The sequence below is a fragment of the Saccopteryx bilineata genome, chromosome 1, assembly GCF_036850765.1.
Source record: "Saccopteryx bilineata isolate mSacBil1 chromosome 1, mSacBil1_pri_phased_curated, whole genome shotgun sequence".
Taxonomy (NCBI): Eukaryota; Metazoa; Chordata; class Mammalia; order Chiroptera; family Emballonuridae; genus Saccopteryx; species Saccopteryx bilineata.
Genome location: NC_089490.1, coordinates 159,808,643 through 159,829,716, shown reverse-complemented (window position 1 = coordinate 159,829,716; position 21,074 = coordinate 159,808,643). Strand labels below are relative to the sequence as shown.

The following is a 21,074-nucleotide window of genomic DNA, read 5'->3' as shown; positions in this document are numbered from 1 at the left end:
GCGGGGGCCGGATAAATGGCCTCAGGGGGCCGCATGCGGCCCGTGGGCCGTAGTTTGGGGACCCCTGCTATACAGGATAGCTACCTAAGGAGCCCTTAAAAAATGTGTGCATGAGCCCTGGCCAGTTGGTTCAGTGGTAGAGCGTCGGCCTGGCATGTAGAAGTCCCGGGTTCAATTCCCGGCCAGGGCACACAGGAGAGGCGCCCATTTGCTTCTCCACTCCCCCCTCTCCTTCCTCTCTGTCTCTCTCTTCCCCTCCTGCAGCTGAGGCTCCATTGGAGCAAAGATGGCCCGGGTGCTGGGGATGGCTCCTTGGCCTCTGCCCCAGGCACTAGAGTGGCTCTGGTCGCGGCAGAGCGTCGCCCCCTGGTGGGCGTGCTGGGTGGGTCCCGGTCGGGCGCATGCGGGAGTCTGTCTGTCTCTTCCGGTTTGTAGCTTCAGAAAAATACAAAAAAAAAAAAATGTGTGCATGAGCCCACATCAAACTGCACTGACTAGGTATGAAACTGGGAGAGTTTTCCCTTTATTTGGTGAGATTTCACATTTCTATTGTCTTTTGTTGCTTTCCTGTGACTGGTCAAAAGTGCACCATGACTTTACAGACACACTGTATAACGTTAAGTAAAAAATACAGACTCAACTGTAAGGGAGAGGGGCAGGGTTGTTTTGTTTTGTTTTGCTTTTTAAGTATGGACTTCAGATGGATTGTGCTGAAGTATGTTCCTGGAACAGTCAATTTGATGTGCAAGTGCCTGATTTCTCTAAGGTTCCTGTTTCTCAAGAAAACATCTTAATTTTATGCTATGGAGGCATATTATAATTGACATCATTTGTGCCCTTGGCCACCCACCCTAATTGAGCCAGAAAAATTAAGTAAAAGTTTGCTAAGCTATACAGAAATACAGCTTTATGACTCAGGCATCCCACTTCAACCTTCATGAGTAAATTCAACCCGAGGCTTCAGTTTCTTGGTTTTTGTTTTTTAGCAAGAGGAGGGGAGATGGTATGAAAGACTGCATGTCCCCAGATCAAGATCCACCCAACAACCCATTTGGGGCCAATGCTCAAGTACCAAACTATTTTTAACACCTGAGGCTGACACACTCGAACCAATTGAGCCATCCTCAATGCCACAGGCCACACTTGAACCAATCAAGCCACTGACTGCAGGAGGGGAAAAAGGAGAGGAGGGAGAGACTGAGGGGGAGAGAAGCTGATGGTCACTTCTCCTGTGTGCCCTGACCAGGAATCAAACCCCAGGACATCCATACACCAGGCCAACACTCTAGCCACTGAACCACCAGCCAGGGACTAAGGCTTCAGTTTCTCCATCCCTTCATCATTACCATCTTTCTGATTCAGTAGATCCCATAACTTCACAATTCCTTGTCCTTCTTGACTCACGTGCTCCTTTTCCTTTTTTTTTTTTTTTTTAACCAAGTGATCAGCAATGAGTATTCTCTTCATTTCATCCTTTTCCTTTTTTTAACTCATAAAGGATTGGACTAGATGACCTCAAAAATCCTTTTAGATTCTAAGACCCTGCTGATTTACAACTGCCTTGCACATAGAAACCACATACAGATTTGTTTTATTGGGAAAAAAATATATTACCAACATATCAACTTGGGGCAACAAGGTTATTACCAACACCTCCTTTTGTTTCACCTCTAAGATTTCAAGGATGGTATAGTGTCTTCCTTGAAAGGCCCCCCCCCTTAATTTTCCATTGACTCATTAATTATGGTTTGGGACCTCATCAACTATTTTCTCCATTCTAAGCCACAGTGTTTTTATAATGTATTCCACAGCTCTATTTCAGAAATCTAGAAGTCATGCTAGGAAGAATAAGGTGGAAAAAACCCAGGATCCAAAAATATTTTTGGAATCTGGAAAGTTAAACAGATAAAATTTCAGAGACAAAGTCAAGGTTCAGATTCAGATCCCCAAACTATGTACATATAAATGATTTAGTTTAACAACAGCATGCAAACACACACAGAGTTGTGATTTCAGATGACTAAAATTTCAATGCGTCAAGCATACATGACCACTTAGAAAAAATACTATCGCCTTATTTAAAAAAACACACACACAAAGTATAGTGCAAAAATGAAGGAGTTAAGATTACTGTCTACTCCAGACTCTTTTAGCCAACATTGCATATTGAATATGATAAGCTGTGCCAGGTGCCACACTTTAAGAGAGGCATTGGCAAAGTAAATGGAGGCCAGAGGACTAAGAAGTTGGTGAGGGGATTTGAAACTGTCAAACAAGAAACACCCAAAGGACACGGGAATGTTCAGCCTGAGGAATAGAAGCCCTAGGAAAAGGAAGGCATGCTCAATGACACAAATGCCCTAAAGGTGAAGTAAATGAATAAAGCTGGCAGAAAGGAGCAAAACATCGAGTACTTACAAGTATAATATTTAGGGAGGTTACTGCCATCAGAAATGTGAGCTCTGTATCACCAATAAAAGCCAGAAATAGAGATTTTCATGAAAAATTTCCCATTTCTAAAAGTTGGCTCCCAAATTCAGCTTTTGTGTAAGTTGGGCAGCTAAGTGGGAGGCACATCGGCCTTACTTGATCCATGCACACCAGTTTGCAACTCATGCTTGAAGAAACATGACAGCTAACCTTCAACATCTGAAGAACTGTAATATAGACTAGAACAGACTTTGCTAAGTGAAAATCATCGAGGCAAACTGCAGCTCAATAAGAAAAAGCCAGCCCTGGCTGGTTGGCTCAGTGGTAGAGCGTCGGCCTGGCGTGCAGGAGTCCGGGGTTCGATTCCTGGCCAGGGCACACAGGAGAAGCGCCCATCTGCTTCTCCACCCCTCCCCCTCTCCTTCCTCTCTGTCTCTCTCTTCCCCTCCTGCAGCCAAGGCTCCACTGGAGCAAAGTTTGCCCGGGGCGCTGGGTAAGGCTCTGTGGCCTCAGCCTCAGGCGCTAGAATAGCTCTGGTTGCGGCAGAGCAACGCCCCAGATGGGCAGAGCACCGCCCCCTGGTGGGCATCCGGGTGGATCCCGGTCGGGCGCGTACGGGAGTCTGTCTGACTGCCTCCCCGTTTCCAGCTTCGGAAAAATACCCCCAAAATAAATAAATAAATAAGGAAAAGCCTCCTAAAAACCAGTCTACAAATTCGAAAGGACTGTCCACAGAGGTCCACGTCATTATAAGTATTCAAATGATGACAGGTCAGCAAATATTATTGGTCAGTTTAAGAATTCAGCCACTTATACCTCTCTCCTTGGTCAAATAATTAAGCCTCCCCAAGTTTGTTATTTTTCCTACCTTCTTTCCCCTCAAAAAATAAATAGTTACATTTTGCTCCTATCTCTCAGAGTTAAAGATCAAAATCTGCATGAAAAAAATTATATGAAAGTACTGAATAAGGGGGAAAAAACTACAGTAACTTAAGACATTGTAATCTATCATCATAATGTATTTATGTCTTATTACACAGGCTAAGGGCATATTACCAACCTAATTTTTTTATTCCTCCAAGTGTCAAATATTTGTTGAAAAAAACGTTTTACAGGAAGTTGAAGAAGTGGATTAAAATGACAACAATATAAGAAGATAACAGAGAAAACAGTCACCAAAACTAACATCCAGGATATTAATCATCAATGGCACTGACCAGTCTAAAAGGTACTGGGTACAGTCAAAAGGAGGGATAAATTTAAGTAATGATATGTGTTTGGGAAGGTAAGACTCTAGGGCAGGGCAAACCATAGCCAGCTGCCTGTTTTGTAAATTAGTCATACTGGAACACAGCCTTGTGCATTCAGTTATGGATTGTATGCATACGTGTATTTAGTATATGCTGCTCTCCCTCCACACAGCAGAGCTGAAGTTGCAAAGACTAAAACAGTTATTATTTGACCTTTTACAGAAAAAGTTTGTCTACTTTTTTTCAGGTTATAAACCACAGAGGTGTCTGAATGCTGAGACATCGTTCATCTTTCTATGTCTCTCTCCCTAGGAGTTTAATGGGTTATTTTGGTGCATGTGAACATACACTAAACATTATGGCCTAAGTGTAGGGGAGGTAAATACGTCACTAAATAGAGTCTCCATATTCCTCTTGTATACTCCAGATTACATAAATTTTAATCCACTTCTCTTCCACCTAATAATACCACCAAAGAGATCTGAAAAATTCTAACTATACAAGGAGTGTAGGACTGGTTCAGTCAAGAAAAGATTGTGCTTACAGGTGAGCCTACCTCTGGCCCTCTTGAGTTCTCAAACTCACTCTGCTTGTGGTCCACCAATCCATGAAACCTACAAATACATGAAAAATCCTTCCTTTCCTATTACTTACTCTATCATTATAGGTTTTCAAAAGAAAGTTACCAAAAATTAAGAGTAAACAAAAATAGAATGGAAATATGTCCAGAGAACTTTTGAATTAATGTGAAGTTTTCTAAGCTAAACTTAATATCCAGCAGAAATCAGTGCAGTTTTAGGACTTCATGAAAGATTCATATTCTTTGCCTCACTCTGAAATAACTATATGCAGAGACGACCAAATCTCTGCCAACAACAGATGTGGAGGGATCTTCCTTTTTCTCCTAATATCTAATTCTACTACTGCTTCAGGCAGTGTTTCTAACCCTCCACCAGGGGCCTATTTACCAATCTCACCTCAGAGAGGGACCTCCCCACACACACCATTGCCACCACCTCACTCCAGCACCACTTTTCAATGACTTTTCACTCAACAGCTAGCTTTCTGTCCTGAGGGAAAAGGCATGTCCTTATCTAATACCCATACATTCTTCTGATGGCTTCAAACCATCCTTTGCAATTTCCCCACTCTCTTAGAACTCCATTTCTCAGGGTTAACCTAACCCCTGATTCATTTCTCTCACACTGTTTACTTAAAATCTTTTCAATCATAGGTTACAACTGGAGATGAATCATTAAGAGATTCCAACACTTAATGCCAGTCAGTCGCTGCCCCTCTAGAAAAGTGAGGAGTGGGGGAATGAACACATGATGTCAATCTTCTGGGTAGTAGGTATGCCACCTGAGAGCACTGACCATATCTCCGGGCATTAAATAAATAATGTGGGTGTTTTGGGTAGGTTTTTTCTTTTTTGTGACAGAGACAGAGAAAGTCAGAGAGGAGGACAGATAGGGACAGATAGGAAGGGAGATGAGAAGCATCAATTCTTCGTTGCAGCACCTTAGTTGTTCATTGATTGCTTTCTCATATGTGCCTTGATGGGGGAGGGGGGACTACAGCAGACCAAGTGACCCCTTGCTCAAGTAAGCGACCTTGGGCTCAAGCTGGTGAGCCTTGCTCACACCAGATGAGCCCTACTCAAGCCAACGACCTCAGGGTCTTGAACCGGAGTCCTCCTCGTCCTAGTCCGATGCTCTATCCACTGCGCAACTGCCTGGTCAGGCCTTTTTTTTTTTCTTTTTTGGCAAGAATATCATTTATTGGGAAGACACAGGAAAAGAGAAGAGGGAAAATGTCAGGTGGAAAAGGGTAGTAATAATGTTTCAACTATTCTGAAGATCCATGATTCTAATTCTCTTCCAGAAAGCATTTAAGCTAGTTTCCCACATACTTGTAAGTACTTATAAGGATTCCTCAGGCTCCCTACAGGATAAGATATTTTTAACACAGCAAGTAAGAGTTTAAGAAGACTGCTTTTCTTTCATCATGAAATATTTAAAGGTCCCTTTGCTAAGTAAGTTGTTGAGAATGCTTAGCTTCATTCATAAAGATCAAGGCCCCACAGGTTACTATCCCAGGCACTCTGATCCAGTACAAGAGTAATTGTTGAGCAAAACAGGGAAAAATGCAATTTGCCTGAAAGTAACACGGAGACTTTTTTAAAACAAAAGAACACATGGAGAGCCCAGCCTTCAAAAGTGAAGCTACCTAAATTGGAATAGGACGAACTGAGAACAAATGCTAAAGACACCTAAGTAAATCACATATAGAAGAAAAAATGGATATGTGCTATTCTGTTTTCTCCTCCTCAGCAGTACAGTACAACTAGAGGACCTGACGAAGCCCTTTGAATTTTTGAATAGGCAAGAAGAAAAAGTCCAGGTTAGGTGGAGAAATCTACCAAATTCAAGTCCTTTAATCGCTGCAGATATCTAAAAAGGAGCTTGAACCACAGGCTCAGTGTGGAGAAGAGATTAATACCCTAGCTGCAGCCGGGAGCTGATCTCCAAAGGTCGGGATCTGCACTATCACCAGTGGCAGCCCGGTCCGTCTTCGGCTAAGATTTCAGCAGTGTAGACATGCACTCTGCAGCCCCTCTCCTGACCAAACAGCGCTAGGCCCATCGCTACGGAACCTGGGCACTAGAGCCCCAGATGCACAAAACGGCAGCACCTGGACCCTTGGACAGGAAGTGGCTATTCTGACTGTGGGTTCATCATGAAAGGAGGTGAGCCTGGCAAAACCAGCCGGAGGAAGAGCAGCTGCTGGCGACTGTGTCTGAATGCAGCGCAAAGCAGATGTGGGAGTGCGTGCACAGGGGAAATGGGAGAGGGCAGCGAGAAAGCCCCTTCAGCCACAACAACAGATGCTCTGCACAAGCTGGACAAATACAGGAGAGCAGAGGATGGGTGGAGGGCTTGAAGGCGCAGAAGAGGCTGCACAGCTGAAGTCAAGCTTTCATAAAAGGAGTGGAAGTGGGTGCGAGACAACCAAATCGGGGCTATAGGGGGCGTGTGAGGGTGGGAGGTCGTGTGTAAAACCCCACGGAGACCCGTTAACCCTCCTCGCCGGTGGCTCAGGCCCTAGAGGTCCCCTCCCCAGGCCCCCAGATGTCTGGGAAGGCCTACTCCAAGGCTGCTCGCCCCTGCCGCGCTGGGCAGCAGCCTCCCGCGGGCTGCGGCGGCCCCAGCACAGCCAGCCCCGGTCCGCCTGCCCGGCCGGTGCCCTGCGCTGGGGGCCAGCCCCGCGAGCCCTACCACGAGCCTCTTCCAGGCCGCCGCCTCCGGTTTCTCGGGGCTCCTGCCGCCGCCACCAGGAGTCCTACCGGCTTCCAGTTCAGCGACGAGCCGCTCCCGCTGCCGCCGCCGCCTGTGCGAAACTCGGCTTCCCAGCAGCCGCTCCCGCCGCCTGCCGCCCGCCTTCCAGGCCGCGCGGGATCCTCTGCTCCCCCTGCCGGCGGGCAGCCATTTCCGACAAGTGACTGCGGAACTTGCCGAAGTGCGCCGGGCCGGAAATGGCCGAAGCCGCCGCTCGGGACCGCGGCAGCAGTGGGGTTCGAGACTTTCCGGACAGCGCCGAAGGGCCGCTGCGGCCTCGGCTGGGACACAGGCCTGGCCTGGGCCCGGAGCGGCAGCAGCGCCAGGGATTGTGGGAAGCGTGGCGGGAAAGGGGGCGCTCCAGGAGAACGGGCCAACCCGGGAAAAGCGGTGCGGGCAAGGCCCGCACACCTGCGTCCTCCCTGTGTCCCTCAACCTTTCAGAAAACCCTATCCAGTGGGCGCAGGGGGAATGCTCCCGACTGTTCTCAACCGTTCCCACAACGGAGCCTGGCGGCCGGGAGCCGACCCCGTGAAATTCAAGTTTAAAAATAACCCATCCCCTAGAAAAGCCCTTCCTGATTGAACTGACTGGTCTGCAGCAATGGTCTGGAGTTTTGAAACAAGTTGCATACTTCAACACACACACACACACACACACACACTACACATGCACGCAACTATGCCGCGTGAATACTTAGGAAAAAAAATATCCAGGGGCTTTGCAAAAATCAAGAGCTTCATCCAGTCAAATGGCAATAATCAACCAAAACTGGGAGGAAAAAGGAATAGCATTTGAAATGCTTAGAGCCAACCCCTGTGAATCAAAACGTGCACATATTCTCCAGTCCTAAGAGACACGTGATAGTCTACTTCCACACTTGCAAAGCCAGGACAAGATGTTCTGGATAACTGAACCGATGGGAACAGGCGAAGGAACTCGACCTATCCTAAAAAACACACCTGATCATTATTGTTAACTCACGAATGAGTTAAAACCATTATTTAAAACCTATGACTGTAATATAAACTAAGGTCAAATTTGCTTCAACATGTTTTTTACATGCTTGTAATCCCCAAAGGCAGGGATTCTGTTCTCCCACAGTTTTGTAACCAGGGAACCCAAGACACTTCAGGACCCGGAGAAGCTGGGGAAGGCCAAGGCCAGAGGCTGGCTCCTATCCCAGCCTCTGTGCTTGGGTGGTCTGGAGCTGTAGAGGTACTGCCCCCGAGCCTGGCTGCACAGCTGCCATGTCCCATCCGCACAGCCTTCCTGGTGGAGCTCAGGCCCGTGCTCTAGCTAGGAGGCCGACAAAACACGGAAGATTGCTGAGTTTCCCTCAGGGGACAGTTTGGACTAAGGATTCCGTTTGGAAAACAAAACTTTTAAAAAAACCTACCAACCTGTTATCCAGAGCACACTCTTTATCTCTCCATCCCTATCAGCCCCTCCTCTTTCTGCTCCTTTCTCTTCTCTCTTTCCTGACATCTCCTTACTCCATCCTCTATTTTTCTTTCCCTATCAAGCCTTGCTCTCTTCTCTCCTTTCCCCTTCATTCCTATGACCTAACTCTAAGTTCTACCGCCATCCCATATATACTAAAACAACCCCTTTCTAACTTTAATCAATTTTGTTGAGGAAAGTCAGAGCAAGGGAAGCAAATTTTTGAAAATCAAAAGCATTCCAAGAAATAAAAATGGGGAAAACTGTTGTCAATATCTCTCTCTCTCTCTCTCTCTCTCTCTCTCTTGGCTAATCTTGGTTAATCTTCTTGGCTTTCCTCCAAGGTCTGCAGCAGGCAGAAATCTGGCAGTGTGGGAGGAGACAATAGAAACCACAGTAAGAATTACCAGGTGTTGGTTCATCTCCACACTGCAAGAAAGGGCCTGCAGATAGCTGCTGCCTAGAGGACCCAGCCTAAAAATCTTCATGTACATCTCACTGAACACATTGCTGCCCCTTACGTCAGTTTATCTGATTCTAATGACAGTCAAGCTTTAGGAAGAAAAAATATACCCAATCAAAATTTGGTGTATGCTTAACTTCACTGGAGCCCTGGCTGCTGCTAACCATCCTCTTCCTCCTCTGCATCTTGTGAGTCTCTCCGCTCCTGCTTCGCCTTCACCAGCTCAAACAGTTCCTGTCTCTAACTAGACATGACTTGGGCTACCTTCTTTTCCCTCTCCACACGCCCTTCCTTGCCAGTTTTAGTCAGCTTCCTTACATCACCACCACCTCTAAGCAGACCCCTCACTGCCATGCTCTAGTCCCTCTTTTCCAATTGTACTCTAGACATCCCATCATCATCCTTTTAATACATACTTTATGAATACTTACTTGCCAGGCAATAAGCAAAACCCTTAATAGGCACTGTCTCACGTTAATCCTTACAGAGAGGTATCAGCTTATAGATGGGGAACTGAGACTTAAAGAAGATAAATAAATGCGGTGCCCAGATCACAGTCTGATGTGCAAAGTACAGAAGGAACTCCAAGTCTTCCTAACTCTGAAGACAATATTCTTGACCAGAAAAATCCAGTCGTCACACCAGGACCTTAATATACCCCACACTGAACTCGTCTTTATCCCTTCTCCATCCGCTCTTCTCAAATGCCCTTATATATACAATAATTGTGTCACCACTGTCTTTCCTAACACAAAAATTCAAAACTCAGCATCATCTTTGATTTCTCTCTTTACCTCCACATTAAATCAGTTTTTAAGACTTAAAAAGCCTTTACCTGTAAGATCTCTACCATTGCCTTCTCCACAGTCCCCAAACTGCTTCCTAGTTCAAGTCCTCATTACTCCTCTCCTGAACTATTGCCTTAATACTGCAATTTCTGGCTCAGAAAATACAATCACACATACAATAGCTCTCTTCAAGAAAGCAAGTCAAGGGCAACAGGATACACGATGAGGCTAGTCTTTACTGGTCTCTCCATATTGTGACCTTTTACAACACTTATGTCTCTACTTTGCATTTTGGAACTTAATCAAAATAATTTTGCACTGTTTTTTTTAATAGTAATATATGTAGATATTTATCTGCTTCAGGAAGCAGAAAAGAACAGAAACCAACGTGCCTTTGGTACCAAACAGTAGGAGCCTATGCGGTCTTCTCTCTAGAACAAAGTTATAGGGACTTGATCTCTTTCTTTTGGTTACAAATTTTAAATTTCCCGAAAAAGATATGATTGGCCTAGCTTGGGTCCCCTGTCCATCCCTCAGACAATAAGCTTGGGCTAAGCAGTAGGTCAACCTTCTCTAAACATGGCAATTGGAACCTCTCCTGTAAAAAGGGCTTGTTCCATCAACAAACAGTTGAGCACCTATCAAAATATACCAAGGTTCTCTCATATATGCAAAATGTTTTAAAAAAATATCCTACCCTCATATCATGAAAAGTCATAACATAAAATAAGAAATCACCAGATAAAAAGCCTAACAATATTCACCTAGAAGAGTCCAGAGACCATCGATTCAATTATATGTGATGAAAGGTAACTCACCACACCCTACATAAACCCCTAGTGGTAAAAATAATTAGTAGTAATGTGCACATGTTCAGCAAAACAAGTTCACGGCAGCACCATTAGGAATGGACCGAAACAGAAAACGGCCCAATGTCCATCAGCATAGAAGAAATCAAGAATAGTATATTTGCCCTGGCCAGTTGGCTCAGCGGTAGAGCGTCGGCCTAGTGTGCAGAGGACCCGGGTTTGATTCCCGGCCAGGGCACACAGGAGAAGCGCCCATTTGCTTCTCCACCCCTCCGCCGCGCTTTCCTCTCTGTCTCTCTCGTCCCCTCCCACAGCCAAGGCTCCATTGGAGCAAAGATGGCCCGGGCGCTGGGGATGGCTCTGTGGCCTCTGCCCCAGGCGCTAGAGTGGCTCTGGTCGCAACATGGCGACGACCAGGATGGGCAGAGCATCGCCCCCTGGTGGGCAGAGCGTCGCCCCTGGTGGGCGTGCCGGGTGGATCCCGGTCGGGCGCATGCGGGAGTCTGTCTGACTGTCTCTCCCTGTTTCCAGCTTCAGAAAAATGGAAAAAAAAAAAAAAAAAAAAGAATAGTATATTCACACAATGTAATACAGCCATGAGAATGAATGCTCCACAAATACACTGCTCACAAAAATTAGGGGATCAGGGAACATGCAGATACTCCAGTACTTTCAGCCTTTTGTATAGTGTATTTTCACCAATGAAATAAAAGTTGGTTTTACATCTCATTTGCATAATCAAACAACTTTCTTTGACTTGTTTTTCTGATGTTCCTGTTTAATAAAAAAAATCAAATGCTTTTTTTATTGCTTCATATTCATTTTGAAATATCCCCTAATTTTTGTGAATAGTACAGTATATATACAACACTACTGATGAATTTTACAAACAATGTTAAGCCAAAGAAGACAGACACAAAAAGGTATGTAGGGTATGATTCCATTAATATAACATATAAAAACGGTCAAAGACAATCTACCCTTAAGGAGTAGTGGCTAGACAGGAGCAAAAGGAACTATGTGGATGCCCGTGATTCTGTTTCTTGAGCTTGGGGGTTGATTACACAGATGTGTTCAGTTTGTCAAAAGTCGTAAGCTATACACTTTGCATATGAGTCCTTTACTATAGGTATATTATCCTTCAATAAAAGGTTTTTATATTTTTATTGACTTTAGAGAGAAAAAGAGGAAAGGAGAAAGAGAGAAATATTTATTTACTGTTCTACTTATTTATGCATTCATTGGTTGATTCTTCTATGTGCCCTGACCGGGGATTGAACCTATAACCTTAGCATATGGGGATGATACTCTAACCAACTGAGCTACCTGCCAAGGCTTAAATAGGTTTTTAAAAATAAGTAATTGATGGTCAAAGCAAGGAGCTTTTAATTGTTCTGGAACATTGTCACCACAATAATCAGAGTTGCCAATTATTGCCATCCCCGCCACCACCATTACACCACCTTCTTAGAGACCCTAAGCTACCGTCAGCCTTTGGAAAGAGCCACCATTCTTACCACATGGCCTCATCCCCTCCACCCCAGCTGACTGTGTGGGCTTCCTCTCACCTGGAAACTTGGGAGCAGGACACTGGGAAGCTGGGTCAAGTAATGGAGAGTGGTTCATCAATAAATCATATAGATTTGGGAGAAAGAATTTCTGGATATATACACAACAATAAGCCAAGAAAGCTGGTCTGCAGAAAACAGAGCCAACACACAGAAGGAAATACACAAAGTTGTGGGAGAGAAGGAAGAAGCCTCAAAGGCTGTTGACTTCCAGTCCTTGTACACATGTGTTCCAGCTGTCACAGGTAATCCATGAGAATGCTCACGCAGCCTTATCACTATAAACAAGTAAATAAATGACATTTTTTAAAAACCTTACTTATATAAGTTAGTGTGAATAGGTTTCTGTTTGTGGCATGTAATATTCCATGTAGTCCTTATAAGAATCCTACATAGTAGCCTGACCCATGATGGTGCAGTGGATTAAAGCAAGGACCTGGAATGCTGAGGTCGCTGGTTTGAAACCCTGGGCTTGCTTAATCAAGACACATATGGGAGCTGATGCTTCCTGCTCCTCCCCACTTCTCTCTCTCTCTTCTCCCTAAAATGAATAAATAAAACCTTTAAAAAATCTTTAAAAAAAAAAGAATCCTACACAGTAATAATTCCCATTTCACAGATGAGAAAGCGGGAGCCAAGAACAGGAAGTAACTCTCCCAAATCACACACTTGTGATGGAGCCAGGATTTGGTCCTAAGCCGTCTGACTCCAAAGCCTGAGATTTTAACAACTATACTACACTGCAACGCTGAGTAAAAGAAATGCTGAAAATGGCAAAAGGGATTATATGTTGCATTCATGAATTTAACTAAGGCATCTGATTTGGTTTTAAATGAATTCAAATGTAGAAAATATACAAAAGATTAACAGACTGGCTGTCTAAGTTGGTAAGCATTTCTTTCTTTCACAAGGGAATTATAGTTTGAGTTAGAGTTGCTAAAGAAATATAAAATGCGGCCCTGGCCGGTTGGCTCAGCGGTAGAGCGTCGGCCTAGCGTGCGGAGGACCCGGGTTCGATTCCCGGCCAGGGCACACAGGAGAAGCGCCCATTTGCTTCTCCACCCCTCTGCCGCGCTTTCCTCTCTGTCTCTCTCGTCCCCTCCCGCAGCCAAGGCTCCATTGGAGCAAAGATGGCCTGGGCGCTGGGGATGGCTCTGTGGCCTCTGCCCCAGGCGCTAGAGTGGCTCCGGTCGCAACATGGCGACGCCCAGGATGGGCAGAGCATCGCCCCCTGGTGGGCAGAGCGTCGCCCCTAGTGGGCGTGCCGGGTGGATCCCGGTCGGGCGCATGCGGGAGTCTGTCTGACTGTCTCTCCCTGTTTCGAGCTTCAGAAAAATGAAAGAAAAAAAAAATTAAAAAAAAAAAAAAAAGTGAAGAAATATAAAATGCATATAGTGTGACAAATTATATTAAATGAGACTGTTCTTACACCAGGAAATTGTTTATTTTACAGATTTAAGCAAAACACTCTCTTAGAGGGTCCCCACTGATTAGCTATTTTTCCCAGAATGGCAATCCAAGAGAAAGGGTTTTACTCCTTTGGAAGAAGAAACTGATAATAAAAGTTAGTTCAGGCCCCTGGCCAGTTGGCTCAGTAAACAGAGCATTGGCCTGGTGTATGAATGTCCTCGGTTTGATTCCTGGTCAGGGCACACAAGAGAAGTGACTCTCTGCTTCTCTCCTCCTCCCTCTTCTCATTCTCTCCCTTTTCACCTCCCATAACCAGTGGCTCAATTGGTTCAAGCTTTGGCCCTGGGCACTGAGGATAACTCGGTTGGTCCAAGCACATCAGCCTCAGGCACTGAGGTTGGTCCAAGCACATCAGCCTCAGGCACTGAGGTTGGTCCAAGCACATCAGCCTCAGGCACTGAGGATAGCTCAGTTGATCTGAGTAACACTGGACAGGGGTTGCTGGGTGGATCCCAGTCAGGTCACATGCAGGAGTCAATCTATCTTCCCTGCTCTCACTTAAGAAAAAGTAGTTCAAGTCCTAGAGAAGGAGGCGCCAGTGGTCATTTCCATGGTGATAGCTGTCAGACCCATAATCCACTCAGCAAGTCTTTCTAGATCAATCACAGCCAAGCCATTGGTGACCCCGAGCAACCTTCAAGAAGTATGATTCAGGAATTATCAGCGAGTTTAAGCCAGATAAGAACTTGTCTGTCTGTAATGCTTTGATTTTAAAAGAAAGTGCTGACAGCCACTATGCTAGATCTTTTCTATATATAAATGATTGAGCAATTTTGTGGCTTATAATTAGAACAATGCATGACAATTTCTAGATTAGAGTTCCAAGGTTACTCTTCTCTTAGGTCCATCAATACCAAAAAGACAAAGGGTCATGCTCCAAGGATAGCACTTATTAGCCTACAAAATGGATCATCCTGAAAGTCCTGGCTTTGATGTTACCCTTTAAAAGAGGCTGTTTCTTGGCCAGCAAAAGGAGAAACAGTTTGGGGGGGGTTGCAAATAATTTGTAGTAAGAATACTGAGTTAACATCAGCTCCAAAGCAAAGCACATATCATTGTCCAAAACGGTTTGTTGCCCTCGCTGGTTAGAACATCATCCCCATACGCCAATGAGTTCAATTCCCAATCAGGGCACATACAAGAAGCAGCCAATGAATGCATAAATAAGTGGAACAACAAGTCAGTGTCTGTCTATCTGTTTCTCTCTCTCTCAAAATCAATAAATAAAAAAATAAAAATTAAAAGCCGATTTGTTAACTCATCACCTCATGTCATAGTACTAACTACCTTCCATGTGGCTGGGAAAAATAAATGTGTTAGTTTCACATCAAGCAGCTGAGCCTGTTACAAACCTGTTGTCTACATAAGACACCTAATATGTAATGACCAATTAAGATTTGAAAAACCAGCTGTTGTCCCTGAAATATAATGTATCCGTCTGTAAGGTCCTTTCTTCCTTCGAGAGCCCTCTCCCCTGTGAGTTTGTATTCTCTGCCCACCACGTCAGCACAGCTGTGCAGAGGCAGTCATGTTTGATGATCAGTTGTTTAAATGTCATCAAAATTTCCTAAGCTTGCTACTGAAAGTTCCAAATAAAGATACAAATGTTCCTAAAGGCAAACATAGAGGCACCTAACGTTTACCCTACCTTATGCCAGTGAGTAGCTAAAATGTGTTCAATTAGACACAACATACCACAACATGGCAGGGCTGTTTGAAGAACTTAGTGTAATGAGAGCTATAACCAGAGAAAAGAAGAAAAATTATGCAGAGTGTTGATGGCTGAGTTCCAATGTCATATTTATATGCAGCTCTATGACTCCAGGGCTGTCCTTACACTAAGAAAGTTACCCAGTTTCAAAACATCAACTGCTCACTATGTTTACTTAAAAATGTCCCGAGTAAACAAGGCATTCCAACTGAAAATTGGCAAAATGTCATAGAAGTACTTAAAGAACATCAATTAACTTCTGAGTTAACAAATCTGGCTGTAAAATCAAAACAAAGTAATCATGATTCCAAAAGTAATCATGCTAAAAATTTTTAAAATATATATAACTTGTTAATTACATATGGAGTTGTGTTGGTTTTTTTTAAAGGTTTTATTTATTGATTTTAGAGAAAGGAGAGAGAGAGAAAGGGGGAAGGGAGGAGTGGGAAGCATCAACTTGTAGTAAATGCTTCTTGTATGTGCCTTGACTGGGGAAGCCCAGTTTCAAACCGGTGACCTCAGCATTCCAGGCTGACACTTTATCCACTGTGCCACCACAGGTCAGGCCATATGGAGTTTATATATTTTAAAAAAACAAGTAGTTTCTAACAATTAGATTTTCAAAAGAAAAATGTGTAGGTTTTAAACCAATCATGAAGGTTTGTAACATGATTTTATCAAGGAGAAAGATTTTCTCTATTTTCCTATATATTGCTCAAGATTATTTCTCAGCCTCCATGGTGACAGCATGATTCTAGTGGGACCCCTCAATTCCCAGAACAAAATAGTAATCCCTTCAACCCAAGCTTTCAGTCTTGTAAATATTATGCCACAGGTCAAAAATGGAACCAAATGAAAATGTGACCAATTTCTACAAATCCATCAATGCTGGGGGCCAAAATTAACAACCCAAAACTCATCTCTCGTGGATAGTATCAGACATTTCAAACACTTGTAAAAGGGGGCATACATTGTGTACATTTTCTATAAAGAAAAGCATATCTATAAAGCAGTGATTATGTAGAAAAAGAATGAGTATAATCTAAAAATACATTAACTATGTGAAATATACTAAATGTGTTTTCTCTATCTCCCCTATGCAACATTTTGCCCCTCCCACACCAATTATTTTTTATTTTAATAGTCCATTAAAGGCAAACATTGGTGAACTACCAGTCTTCGTGGCATTTTATTAACACTTTTTTTTTTTTTTACAGAGACAGAGACAGAGTCAGAGAGAGGGATAGACAGGGACAGACAGACAGGAACGGAGAGATGAGAAGCATCAATCATTAGTTTTTCGTTGCACATCTTAGTTGTTCATTGATTGCTTTCCCATATGTGCCTTAACCGTGGGGCTACAGCAGACCGAGTAACCCCTTTCTCAAGCCAGCAACCTTGGGTCCAAGCTGGTGAGCTTTGCTCAAACCAGATGAGCCCACGCTCAAGCTGGCGACCTCGGGGTCTCAAACCTGGATCCTTGGCATTCCAGTCCGACGCTCTATCCACTGCACCACTGCCTGGTCAGGCTCTTCGTGGCATTTTAAAGTATGAGTCCGCACAGAAAGACACACACACACACACACACACACACACACACACGTTTTTGGAAAAACTCCTATGGTAATCAGACTCTAAAATGTCCCCAATGGTCCCTGCTGCCTAGTACTCACACCCTTTTGTAGTCCCCTCCCACACTATCCAGAGATGGTCTATGTGACCAATAGAACAAAGCAAAAGTGACATTATGCCACTCCTGAGATTGTCATACAAGGCATTTTAGGTTTCACCACAGCTGCTCTCTCCTTCTTCCATCACTCTGGAAGAAGCCAACTACCACGCATGGGCAACACCCTGGAGGCCCACATCGTGGGTGAGGAACTGAGCCTACCTGCCAGCAGCCTTATGAGTGAGACTGCAAACAGACCCTCCAACCCCAGTCAAGCCTTCAGATGACCACAGCCTCACCAAAGACCCTGAGCCAGAACCACCCAGTGAAGCCACTCCTGCATGCCTGACCCACAGATATCCTGCGATAATAAACAGCTGCATGGCCCTGGCTGGCCAGCTCCATTTGGTTAGAGCATGGTCCCAATGCACAGAGTTTGCCAGTTGGGTGCCTGGTCAAAGCACATACAGAAACAGATCAATGTTTCTATCTCTCGCTCTCTCCCTCTCTCTATAAAATCAGTCAATCAATGAATAAATTTTTCCAAATAATAGCTTTTTTTATTATTGGTTTTAGAGAGAGAAAGAGGGGAAGAGAGCAGGAAGTATCAACACGTAGTACAGGTTGCTTCTCATATCTGCCTTGACCGGCCAGGCTCATCAGCCTGGGGTTTTAAACTGGCGACCTCAGGGTTCCAGGTTAACACTCCATCCATTGCACCACCACGAGTCAGGCAATAAATAAGATTTAAAAAAATAACTAAATAGCCCTGGCCGCTTGGCTCAGTGGTAGAGCATCAGCCTGGCGTGCAGGAGTCCCGGGTTTGATTCCTGGCCAGGGCACAAAGGAGAAGCGCCCATTTGCTTCTCCACCCCTCCCCCTCTCCTTCCTCTGTCTCTCTCTTCCCCTCCCGCAGATGAGGCTCCATTGGAGCAAAGTTGGCCTGGGCGCTGAGGATGGCTCTGTGGCCTCTGCCTCAGGCGCTAGAATGGCTCTGGTTGCAATAGAGCATCGCCCCCTGGTGGGTATGACAGGTGGATCCCGGTCGGGCGCATGCGGGAGTCTGTCTGACTGCCTCCCCGTTGCCAACTTCAGAAAAATACACACAAAAAAACCCCCTAAATACCGTAGTTGTATTTAAATGACTACATGTGAGGTATTTGTTATGAAACAAGAATAACTAATTCAACTCCTCTGTCCTTTTTCATCAGCAAGACGAACGACTCTCTAGCCCCAGTGCAAGGCTGTAACCACTTAACATGTATACGTGCCTATGTTGGCAGATAGAGGATTAGTGAGCACTATGACCTCCATTAACCTGGCTTTAGTTTATTTACACTGATTTTTATCCTTCTTTGTTGCTTTTTCAACTTTTCTCATATTGACTAGAGCAGCAGTTTTCAATATTTTTAACACTTGGTGACTAGTAAAAAATAGTTATTTTGGGGACCGCTATAAGATCACTGATCTATAATCTTCATGCAACACCAGGGTGGTTAACTCTATCATGGATCGGCATGAAACTTCTGGTACAGCTGTCCAAGGACTGACCATTGAAAAACACTGGACCAGCATATTTAGTAAAATGAATAACCCGGCCCTGGCCGGTTGCCTCAGTAGTAGAGCATCGGCCCAACGTGCGGAAGTCCCAGGTTCGATTCCTGGCCAGGGCACACAGGAGAAGCGCCCATCTGCTTCTCCACCCTTCCCCCTCTCCTTCCTCTCTCTCTCTCTCTTCCCCTCCCGCATGCAGCCAAGGCTCCATTGGAGCAAAGTTGGCCCAGGTGCTGAGGATGGCTCTATGGCCTCCGCCTCAGGCACTAGAATAGCTCTGGTTGCAACAAAGCAACGCCTCAGATGGGCAGATCATCACCCCCTAGAGGGCATGCCGGGTGGATCCCGGATGGGCACATGTGGGAATCTGTCTCTCTGCCTCCCTGCTTCTTAATTCAGAGAAAATACACACACACAAAAAGCATAACAGCTTTAGCAAGGGAACCAATTCTACATGCTTGTAGGCTTAGTTAAAGGAATCATCCTGTGTAAATACTGTGTTCTGTGTTATTTTAGAAATCTGATAAATTTCTATTAACAGAATCCCTTACCTTGGCTGTACTAGACCCATCCGCACCTCAACAGAAGATCACATCTCATTGAGAAAACAGACATGATCTTCCAAATTCCCTCTTCCTACCTATTAGTACTGGGGTTTAAAAAAATTATCATTCTGGCCCTGGCCGGTTGGCTCAGTGGTAGAGTATCGGCCTGGTGTGCAGGAGTCCCGGGTTCGATTCCCAGCCAGGGCACACAGGAGAAGTGCCCATTTGCTTCTCCACCCCTCTCCCTCTCCTTCCTCTCTGTCTCTCTCTTCCCCTCCCGCGGCCGAGGCTCTATTGGAGCAAAGTTGGCCCGGGCACTGAGGATGGCTCTGTGGCCTCTGCCTCAGGTGCTAGAGTGGCTCTGGTTGCAACAGAGTGACGGCCCGGATGGGCAGAGCATCGTCCCCTGGTGGGCATGCAGGAGTCTGTCTGACTGCCTCCCCATTTCTGGCTTCGGAAGAATACAAAAAAAAAAAAAAAAGAAAAAAAAATTATCATTCTTGTAGCTGGTACCAGAGTTCCTCTTGGAGCTAGAAAATGCCTTATTTGAGGAAACTACCTGGTATAACACTTGAAGTATGGAAGAAGCTTGACTTACAATAAAACTGTGAAACAAAGAGATAGCTAAACAGATTACATTACAAAAAAGAGTAAGAATATAAAGACTGAAAGACAGCAAAGAGGAGAGGAAACGGGGACCCAGGGTGTCAGAGATATGGCTCAAATAACAGTGTGGGAGGTTAAAGTTTGAGGAGAAAGTCCCAGTGATGGAGGAACTGAAAGCATGTTTAAAATAGAAATGTCCATTACTGGAAGTAACACTGTTTGTCTTGCTAAGGATCTGCCATCCCTCAAGCCTTCAGTAATATCAGACACACATGTAAATGCTTTATGTGCACGATTTGGGGTAAAATCAAGAAAAAAAGATAGGGGAGGAGGCAGGTCTGAGTTCTTCCAGTGGATCAGCATGGAACCAAGGAATAAAAACTGAGTTACACCCTGGCCGATACCTCGGTTAGTTAGAGGTTCATCCAGATACACAGAGGTTGTACATCCCATCCCCAGTCAGGGCACATACAGGAACAGATGGATGTTTCTATCTCTCTCTCTCTCCCTTCCTCTCTCTATAAAATCAGTTTAAAAAATAAAGAAAGAATTGAATTACAACTGAAATGAAGCAATTTAGTGGAAGCAGAAACTCAAAAGCCAAAGAAACCATAAGATGAGCTTCCAGGAATTAACAGAAATATTGGCACTAAAATTCCCAATGGATGTGAACGGGGGGCTTAAACCAATTTCATTTAAGTCTCAAGAAAGAACACTACCTTAGGTGACACCTGGTTCCGTATTTATGGATTCTTATCTCACATGTTCTGGCCTTTGACAAAGGAATGTTCAAAACTAGGTACTTTTCTTTTCTTTTTTAGGTGAGAGGAGGAGAGATAGTGAGGCAGTCTCCCACATGCTCCCCGACTAGGATTCACCTGGCAATCCAATGCTCGAGTGCCAAGATATTTTTAGCACCTGAGGCTGACGGTGGGGACCAACTGAGCTATCCTCAGCACCAGGGCCACACCTGAACCAATTGAGACGCTGGCTGCAGGAGGGGAAGAGGGAGAGAAAGGGGAGAGGGAGGCAGTGAGAAGCAGATGGTCTCTTTTCCTGTGTGCCCTGACCGGGAATCACACCTAGGATGTCCATATGCCAGGCAAACACTCTATCCACTGAGTCACTGACCAGGGTCCTCATTTTCTTTTTAATGTGATCTAATACCCATCCTTTAGACCTTGCTCCATCAATTATTCTCTCTTTGATACATATTGTCAATATATTCCTCACTACAGGGATTTTCCTCCACTGCTTATACACAGGCTCAGGCTCAAACTACCACCATCTTGCAACATCAGCTTTGAATTCAGCAAGATTTAGTCCTGATTCTATTCTTTATTTGTGGTATAACCTTGGGCATATTACTTAAATTCTCTACACTCTCTTGGCTATAACTTCCTCATCAGAAAATGGAGATAATAAGGTCT

At 44.6% G+C, this 21,074-nt stretch overlaps 1 protein-coding gene across 6 annotated transcripts in view; it reads right to left on the bottom strand.

The window, feature by feature from the left end:
• EXTL3 (exostosin like glycosyltransferase 3) overlaps positions 1-21,074 on the bottom strand; it is a 165,663-nt gene that overhangs the window by 82,662 nt on the left and 61,927 nt on the right. For 2 of the 6 annotated variants that reach the window (XM_066278598.1, XM_066278603.1), the window contains exon 1: positions 6,959-7,097. The exons of 3 other annotated variants lie outside the window; for them this stretch is intronic. The gene's annotated coding sequence lies outside the window, so the exon portion shown is untranslated. Of the gene's footprint in view, positions 1-6,958; positions 7,162-21,074 lie in introns of those variants that run through there. One more of the 6 variants, XM_066278599.1, reaches the window with a different exon arrangement.